This window comes from Euphorbia lathyris, chromosome 4 (genome assembly GCF_963576675.1).
Source record: "Euphorbia lathyris chromosome 4, ddEupLath1.1, whole genome shotgun sequence".
Classification (NCBI taxonomy): domain Eukaryota; kingdom Viridiplantae; phylum Streptophyta; class Magnoliopsida; order Malpighiales; family Euphorbiaceae; genus Euphorbia; species Euphorbia lathyris.
In genome coordinates, this window is record NC_088913.1 from 65884517 (window position 1) to 65893588 (window position 9072).

Genomic DNA, 9072 nt, shown 5'->3' on the forward strand with positions numbered 1-9072 from the left:
CACCCTAACCACACGTTACAAGGTTGAAATGAGCATATTTCGAAAATATCGCTAACAAGTTGAAAGATATTTTATTGCGAAATTAATTTTAGGATTGAACATTGACATTAGAGCTAGACAAGAAATCTAGAAAAGTATGTTAGACGCTTCCTAAAAACATCATCAAGTGCAACTATTAGGAACACAATGTTAGGTTTCGATAGAACATAAAATGAATCAGAAACTAATAAATCGAAAACCAAAGGTGGATCCTTGCATTTAATTAAAACAAAAGGAAAGGTGAGATCACCAAAACGGTTGTTTAGGACACATCCCAACATTTGCAATGTTTCATACAACATTGACATTGTGCACATCCTGGCTTTTGCAACGTTTGATAAAACGTTACCTTTCTCTTCTTTGTATATGTTTTTATCTCGTTGTTTTCAAGTTTAAGTACGAAAACCGCAGTGCAATTTGTCATTTTGTCCTTCTGTTTGAATGTGTTTATATTTTTGTTATAACTTCCACATACAGTTAGAATGCGTCTACGTTTTTGCTGTATATCCTAAAAGATGACAGTCAATTGTGGATAAATCTATCTTAAGGAGACGGACAATATCAAACGTCTTAAAATTATCATCTTCATTCATCGTTCATCTGAAAGGTATATTATATTCAGTGTTCGGTAATTTTTCATTAACATAGTTCTCATTATATTGGTGTTGTATTGCTTGGCGGTGTCCGCTATGGTTACCTTGTTTTTTACAATGGTGAATATGAGCATAAAGTAACGGTACTTTGTAAAAAACAAAGTAACTATAGCGGACACCATTGCTTGTAATTCAATTATAATATTATTTCGTTTGTTTTTATTTTATTCACGACAACATATCGAATATGCTTTGAAGCTCAAGCACTTTAGCCAATGAAACAACAGAACCTATTATGAGTTCCGCAAGAGATAACTGCACAATACATAGGAATTTCAACAACTGACATTAGAGCTAGACAAAAATGAGGAAAATCCTGTTGGACCGCTTCCTAAAAACATCAACCAAGGCACATACTCAAGAACAAAATTTTGGGTTTCGATAGAACATAAAACTAATAAACCGAGAACCAAATGCATATTCATGTACTTAATGAAAACAAAAGGAATGGTATCACATCAAACAGTTGTAAGAAACCTTTTGGGCATCTCAACGTTTGATAAAACATTGCCTTTGTGCACATCCAAACTTTTGCAACGTTGATAAAAAAATTGCCTGTCTTTTAAGTATAAATAAAAATATATTTAAACAACGAAATTATTCTTAATTTTTTACTAATAAAATTGAGATTTTCATCTAGGATCATAAATATTTGATAAAAAAACTTCATAATTAGATTGCTAATATTATCTTGGATATTATGTAACGACCCGGTCCGGACTGGGTGGCGCCGGGGTAGAAAGCCTGAGCAAGGAGCGGCCCTAAGGGATGGCAATGGGGACAGGAATGAACTGAATCCCACATCGGAAACGAAGAGGGAGTGATTGAAGCATATTAGTGAGATGAGAATCCAATACATGGAGACGCGTTTTAAAGCCGTGAGGTCCAATGTGTTGGAATTGGGCCAGAGCGGACAATATATACATGGTATTGGACAGGGTGTTAATATATATGATGGTTTTTCTAAATTATTAGTCTTCTATGATAACTGAATTTTTAAAGGGTTAGAATTTTAGATTTAAGTAGATGGTTATTGATTAATTAGGAGGGTTAGGAACTAATCTGGGAATGCGAATACAGTGATCCGAGCCCTTGCTGAAGAGGTCTGATACTCTGGACGTTCGTCTCTGCGTCGGGAAGGGTCCCTGCGGACACTCCGACGATCAAGACAGTTAGTAGCTCAAGAGCGTATATTAATCAAATGTGTGAGAGTTAGAAAGAGTTACCCGCCCTTTACTTCCCAGATGAGCTGTGTATTTATAGAGGCTGCTCGGGCCTTGGGGCCTCCTGGGCCTTGGGGCCCTTATTCATATCCCGAATCATGTAGTCCCCCCGCCGAAGAGTCAATTCGAGTATTTAATGCGAGAAGATTCGAGATTGCAACTGTTTCTTGCCTAGATAATGGTGGACAACTGTAAGAAGAGCTCGTCGGATTAATTGAAGAAACCTCTGGGATTACTGCATTCGTTTTTTGTTTGTAGCGCCGCATTACTTGCGTCTGTAATTAAATCCCCCGCATGCGCCGTAAATATTTCTTGAAAATATGCGCGGTGCCGGCGCCTCTTACCCTTCTGCTATAAATATTAGAAGAGGTAAGTAGAAAGCTTCTTATTTCTTCCTCAAATTTTCTTTAGGAGAGTATCTGCCGTTGTTTTTTATTGCTGTGGGTTCTGCCTTCCTCCTGCGATCGTGCCGGCCCACCCTCTTTTTTTCGTGCTCTGCATATTTGGTGGTCATTTGACTATCGTTGTTCTTCGGGAGATTCCTCGCGTCAGTTTGTCGTAACTTTTTTCTAAGGTTAGTCGTATAATTTCTTGGCTTTGGCTTTGTGTTTTCCTTTGTTTTATTTCGTCTTTTCTGGGGAGGGGTATTATGTTAGAGGGTTCTTCACAGGGAGCCCTAAGCAGACTGCCGCCGGTTACCCCTGGTGACTTCACGCTTCGTGACACTTCGTGGACGCGAACAGTATCGCGAAAAAGGCGAGCGGAAAAAGAGAGTGAACCTAGCGCAGTGGCCGGTGCGACGAAGAAAAGAAAGAAATCCGTCGCTCGTCCGTCGCCTACCGTCGATCGTCCTGCTGGAGGCGTTGCTGCCGGCGTTCTAGAGGTGGTAGTGGTTGTGCCGGAGGGTCTGATTACCGCGGAGCGGCCCCTTGCCGCGATTTACGACGAAATGCGTGAGAGGGTGTGGACTCGATCTCTTGGGACTTCTAATATCGACGGTAAGCGCTTTGAGAGAGCCGAGCGTCCTAAGAGACCAGAATCCCTTTCAGTGGAGGATGCGTATAGTATAATCGTCTCGGTGGACCTACCGGCGATATCTGCGGTATATCGACTCGAGGAGCCCTATGAATTGGTTGCGCTGGGCGAAGAAAATCGAGCTCACTCTGCGGGTGGCGCAAATGAGCTCATCATTTACGAGGAGCAGTTTGAATCAGGGATGCGGCTGCCGCTCCTTCCCTTTTTTGTAGAAGTGCTGAAGGAATACGATCTGTGCCCCGGGCAAATACATCTGAACGGATGGAGAATGATGGTCGCCTTCTATTCTTTGTGTCGATCTGCCGGGTATCGAACAACAGGTTTGGTTTTTCACGAGTTTTTTAAACTAAGCAAAGGGCACCGATCTCAACATGTTACGTTCTCCCCCCAGAAGTTCAAAGTGATCGGTGGTTTGAAAGATAAAGTATCTGAATACCGGCACCGCTATTTCCTGGTGAGGAAACTCGATGGAGACTTTCCTTTTAGGGTGGTATGGAACGAAGACCCCATGGATTCCAGCCGATGGCTGAAAACCCGCCTGAAGTTGCCATCCGATGAGAATCTGGTGAAATACTTGAAAGATCTCCCATCAGATAAGGATCATAAGCAGGATGTAGATGAGTTAGTTTGTCATTTCCTGGCCGCCGGTTACTACATCTGGAACCAATGGCGGATGGCTCAACTTTCGGGGTGGTCGGTTGCGGATTTTGAGAAATGGAAACAGGGATATAACTTCAAGGCTGGAGAATTGGCGGAACTGGAGGAGATCTCGGTGAATGTTGCCGTTGTAGGTGAGGGGCTGGGGTTTTAACTTGCTTTGTGAATTTTGTCGCACATAATGCTCTGTTGTGTATTCGGAATGCCTTAGTGTACTTTTTTCTTCTGTATTTGTAGGTCCAGGAGATCCCCGCGTCAGCATGGACTTTGACCCCAATGAATTTAGTGTTGGTCTGGAGACCGCTGATGAGGCGTTCGGAGGAGCTTCGGGTTCATTGGCCTCGTTTTCCTCGCTCGAGGATGCGAACCAAGTGGTGCAGAGTATGGGAGGGGTTCTTGATGCGCGAGAAGATGCTGACGGAATAGTCGATGTTCCGCAAGGAATGCCCGTGAATGATCCAGCTGCCAAGGAGCTCGAGGGCGATGTGGAGGTGATCATCATTGAAGAGGAAAAAGGCAGGAGCCCGAATCATGGGGTGCTTGCTCGAAAGCGCAAAAGGGATACGGGGAAATCTGTTGATGAAACTGGGGTCGGGGAAGAGCCTACCGGGAAAAATGCAGCTGGGGCCAGCGAGAGTGCCATGAAATCCTGTACTGATGGCGGGACCGAGCTGTCTGCTGACGTGCCGGATCGGGTAGGAGTTCATCCGGAAATGGTTAAGAGGATGGAAACGAAAATCTCCAAGTTCAGGGACTATGTCATGAATTTATCGGTGCATTCTGATATGATGACCTCCGATCTAGCTTGGGCGATGGCTTGTGTTGCCAGGGTTCCCGGGGAGCACCAGCGGATGGAGGGGGTTTCAATAATGAACCTGGGCTTGGAAACCTTATCGGCCCTTGGTGTGGTGGGTTTTCCTATCCGCACTGTTTGCCTAGATTTATCTTTCATGATTTTCGGCTTTAACTTGTGTTATTTTATGTAGGCTATCCAGAATGCAACCAGGGTTTTTGACATGTGCGTTAATGATGATCAAGTCTTTCGTGACATGGAAAACGCTCTGCGGAGATCTGTTGGCGATCTAGAGGACGCAAATAAGAGATTGGTAGCTGCCGGGGAGCTTCTAGAACGTCGTGGGGCCGAGATTACCGTTCTGTCCGAGAAACTGAAAGTAGAGACGGCTGGTCGAGTGGAGCTCTCCAAGAGGTTGACACAGGATGTTGAGGAGATTTGTGCATACATGGTGTTGCTCAGGATGGCTGTTGGGTGGACTCACCGAGTGGCGGAGAATCTGAAGGAGAAGATGGGACAAGCGAAACTGCTGTCCGTGGAGAACGACTCCCTTAGGCAACAACTGGAAGTTGCACGGAAGGAGGCTGCTGATCTTCGTGCTCTCGCTGGTCAGCGCGAGGAGAAACTTATAAAGCTGGATCGTATGATGATGATCACCGCTGCTTACTCCGCCGGGTATGAGGTTCCTCCGAAGGTGATCTTTGCTCCGAATGTGTATGATAAAGCTGCCCAGGCGAAGGCTGTCGAATTTTGTGGTCGTTTCAAGAAGAAGTAGTAGGCAGTTGTATTTTGCTCATTCGCTTTTGCTTTCAAAGATGTAATGATGACCCGTACAATCTGAATCTTTTTTGTGATCTTGTGGTATTTTAATTATGTATTCTGCATGTTGATTTGATTGGAGTTTATTGTGATGTCTTTCACGTCCTTTCTCCGTCTTGCTATAAATAGGAGCCGGATTTTTTGTGGACTTGCAATTTCTCTTTCGTCTTTTCCTTTTCTTCCTTAACTAATCTTCTCGGAGAAATGTCGCTTCGGGACGTTGTCGATCCAGCCCGCGTGTTGGAGGTGCAAAAGGCAATATCAGCGATGCCACATCCCTACGTTTATTGTCCTCCGTCTAAGGAGTGTGATCTGGAAAGGAAGGTTAGGTATTCGTCCCCTGTTTGGATGAACCGGGACTGGGCCTCTCAACGGAGGAAAGTGGAGAGTGAGAACTCCGTTCCTTATACTGGATCTGTCACCGATTCCTGTGAGGTAGCTATTAGCGCGCTCTCTTCGACAGAAAAGAAAATATGGTCTCATGAGAGCATCGGGTATCTCCAGCCCGATGAGACTGTCTCTCCGGTGCTCAATCCGCATCATTCCTGGATAAAAAGGCTTCTGGCTGATGAGATGGAAAGGGTGATTAACTTGCCTCATGAGACGGAGTACCAGCGAGTAGGGCGCCATGCTTCGCCGACGCGTCCGTATGGACCGACGTTCATCGATCCCATCAAACCTCGAAGTGTGGTTTTCTTGGAGTTCGTAAGGCAGGGTCGTCTCGGTCCCGTCCTTGCTAATCCTAATCATCGTGTGACACATGTGGGCAAAGCCTGTTTATACCATAGGCAGAACGGCCATAATACCGATGAGTGTGTGGACTGGAGAGCGATGCATCAAGATTTGATGGACGAGGAAGCTATCCCGAACCCTGATTGTCCTCGATCTACCTGAATGTGTTGGGTTTGTGTATGTGTTGTTGCAGCCATAGGTGTATTTGTAATGGCTTTCTTTGTAGCAGGAGTGATCTTGTTGTAGCGTTTTGATATTTTAGTTGACCTTGTTTATGTAGTTTGTGCGTTTATCTGAATCTATCCGCTTTGTTTGTGAAGATTTCCAAAAAATTTTATGCCAACGGTATTACATGGAGAAAATTTAGTTAGCGAGAAATAGATAATCGTTATTGATATAGGGAACGTCGGATGACATTGCAAACGTTCGAGGTGCTCGAGAAGCCTTATGATAACATTTGAATGTTATGTGGAGATGCTCAAATGATAACATTTGGATGTTATATTCGGATGCTCGAGGAGTCTTATGATAGCATCTGAATGATATATTGAGATGCTTGAAGAGCTTTATGATATCATTTGTATGTTAAATGGAGCGAAGAACGTGATAGAGTTCTGCTCGCTCACAATCGTTAACAATATGGGATTGTTAGACGATGTAGGAGGCGTTCGATATGCTCGAAGAGCCTTACGATAACATTTGCATGTTTTGTTGGCGGAGAATGAGATAGAGTTCAGCTCGCTCAAAATCGTTAACAAAATGGGATTTGTTAGACGATGTAGGAGGCGTTCGATATGATCGAAGAGCCTGATGATAACATTTGAATGTTTTGTTGGCGGAGAACGCGACAGAGTTCTGCTCGCTCAAAATCGTTAACAATATGGGATTGTTAGACGATGTAGGAGGCGTTCGATATGATCGAAGATCCTTATGATAACATTTGAATGTTTTGTTGGCGTAGAACGCGACAAAGTTCTGCTCGCTCAAAATCGTTAACAATATGGGATTGTTAGACGATGTAGGAGGCGTTCGATATGATCGAAGAGCCTTATGATAACATTTGAATGTTTTGTTGGCGGAGAACGCGACAGAGTTCTGATCGCTCAAAATCGTTAACAATATGGGATTGTTAGACGATGTAGGAGGCGTTCGATATGATCGAAGAGCCTTATGATAACATTTGAATGTTTTGTTGGCGGAGAATGCGACAGAGTTCTGCTCGCTCAAAATCGTTAACAATATGGGATTGTTAGACGATGTAGGAGGCGTTCGATATGATCGAAGAGCCTTATGATAACATTTGAATGTTTTGTTGGCAGAGAACGCGACAGAGTTCTGCTCGCTCAAAATCGTTAACAATATGGGATTGTTAGACGAAAAGACGAAAACATCTTTATTAATCATAATTCTCATGTACAAGCTATTGATAATATTTTTTTAACGTTTGGATATTCCAGCTATTGTCGTAGACCGTCCCGTCTAAAGAGGCGATCTTGTAAGCTCCATTGTGGAGAACAGTGTCGATCTTATACGGCCCTTCCCATGATTGGCCGAGCTTTCCTTGAGCTAATGGGGATTGCGCAGCTGCGGTGTCTCTTCTATCGTGATAGCGCGTGATGTTCTGCTTATGTGCCGTGATATGCAATAGAGCATTAAGGCGCTCCTCCTCTAGTCGGTCGCTGGCGTCCCTGAGCTCCACGCTGTTGTCGACTTCTTCGAAACTGGTTTGTCGGGGGGAGCAAAAGATGACTTCAGATGGTGCCATTGCTTCTGCCCTATAAGCGAGGAAAAAAGGAGTGCGTCCTGTTTCTGTATGAGGGGTGGTGCAGTATGACCATAGGATTGCCGTAATGTGACCGGGCCATGCCTTGCCTTTGTCGGATAATCGCGCTTTGATTCCTCGAAGGAGCATTCGGTTGCTTACCTCCGTGAGGCCGTTGCTCTGAGGGTGAGCCACCGATGTGTACCGTCCTTTGATGCCCCAGTCCGCGCAAAAATCACGAAACTGACTGCAGTCGAACTGCTTCCCATTGTCAGTGATAAAGGAGTGAGGGACCCCGAATCGGTATATGATTGTTCGCTTGAGGAAACTGATGACGTTGTCGGCGGTTATCTTGGTAATTGCTTCAGCTTCGATCCATTTGGTAAAGTGATCAACCGCCACGACAACGAAACGCTTTTGTGCCAAAGCCATCGGGAAAGGGCCGAGCAGGTCGATGCCCCATACCGCGAATGGCCAAGGTGTGATGATGTCTTTGAATGGAGCCGCCGTGGCGTGATGAGTATTGGCGTGTAGTTGACATGCCTGACAACTACGGACTAGACGCATTGCGTCGGAATCCATGGTCTGCCAGTAGAGCCCCTGGAGCTGGGCCTTCTTCGCAATTGTTCGGGCGCCCTGATGCGAGCTACAGACGCCTTGGTGAATTTCCTTAAGATAGTGATCCCCCTCTTCCTCGGATACACAGCGCAACCAGGGATGCGTGGCGGATTTGCGATAAAGTAAGCCATCATGTAATGTATAACGCCAAGAACGCCGGACCACGAGGGATGCCGCTGTCCGATCTGCGGGGAGTGTCCCATTCTGAAGATATCTGATAATTGGACTTCTCTATCCTCCTGCCGTGGTGTCTGCTGAGTCGATCTGCATCGAGCTCTCGATGCGAATGGCCGGGGCACCTGCGATTTCGATTAAGGTGAGGGGGTCATTGGACCGTTCACCTGCTGCAAGAGCGGCGATAGCGTCTCCCTCCTCATTCTCCTCTCGCGGTACTAGTACTAGGTCAAGGGTTACTCCTTTTGTCCTGAGGTCATTGATCAGGGATGTGGCGAGGGCCAGGTACTGGCACATTGTTGGGTCCTTTGCCTTGTAAGTGCCGCTGACATGGCTGACGACAAGCTTTGAGTCCGAGCATATCGTTAGCCGTCCGTTCACTATTGTTTTCGACAGTCAAAGAGCGGCGATCAAGGCCTCATATTCGGCCTGATTATTCATGGTCGGGAAATCGAGTCGGACGGCGTACCGCATGTGGAGATTGCCGGGTCCTTGAATGGCTATGTCAGCGCCTGCCTGTCCTAGAGCGCAGGACCCATCTATGCTCATAGTCCAGATGTCATCAGT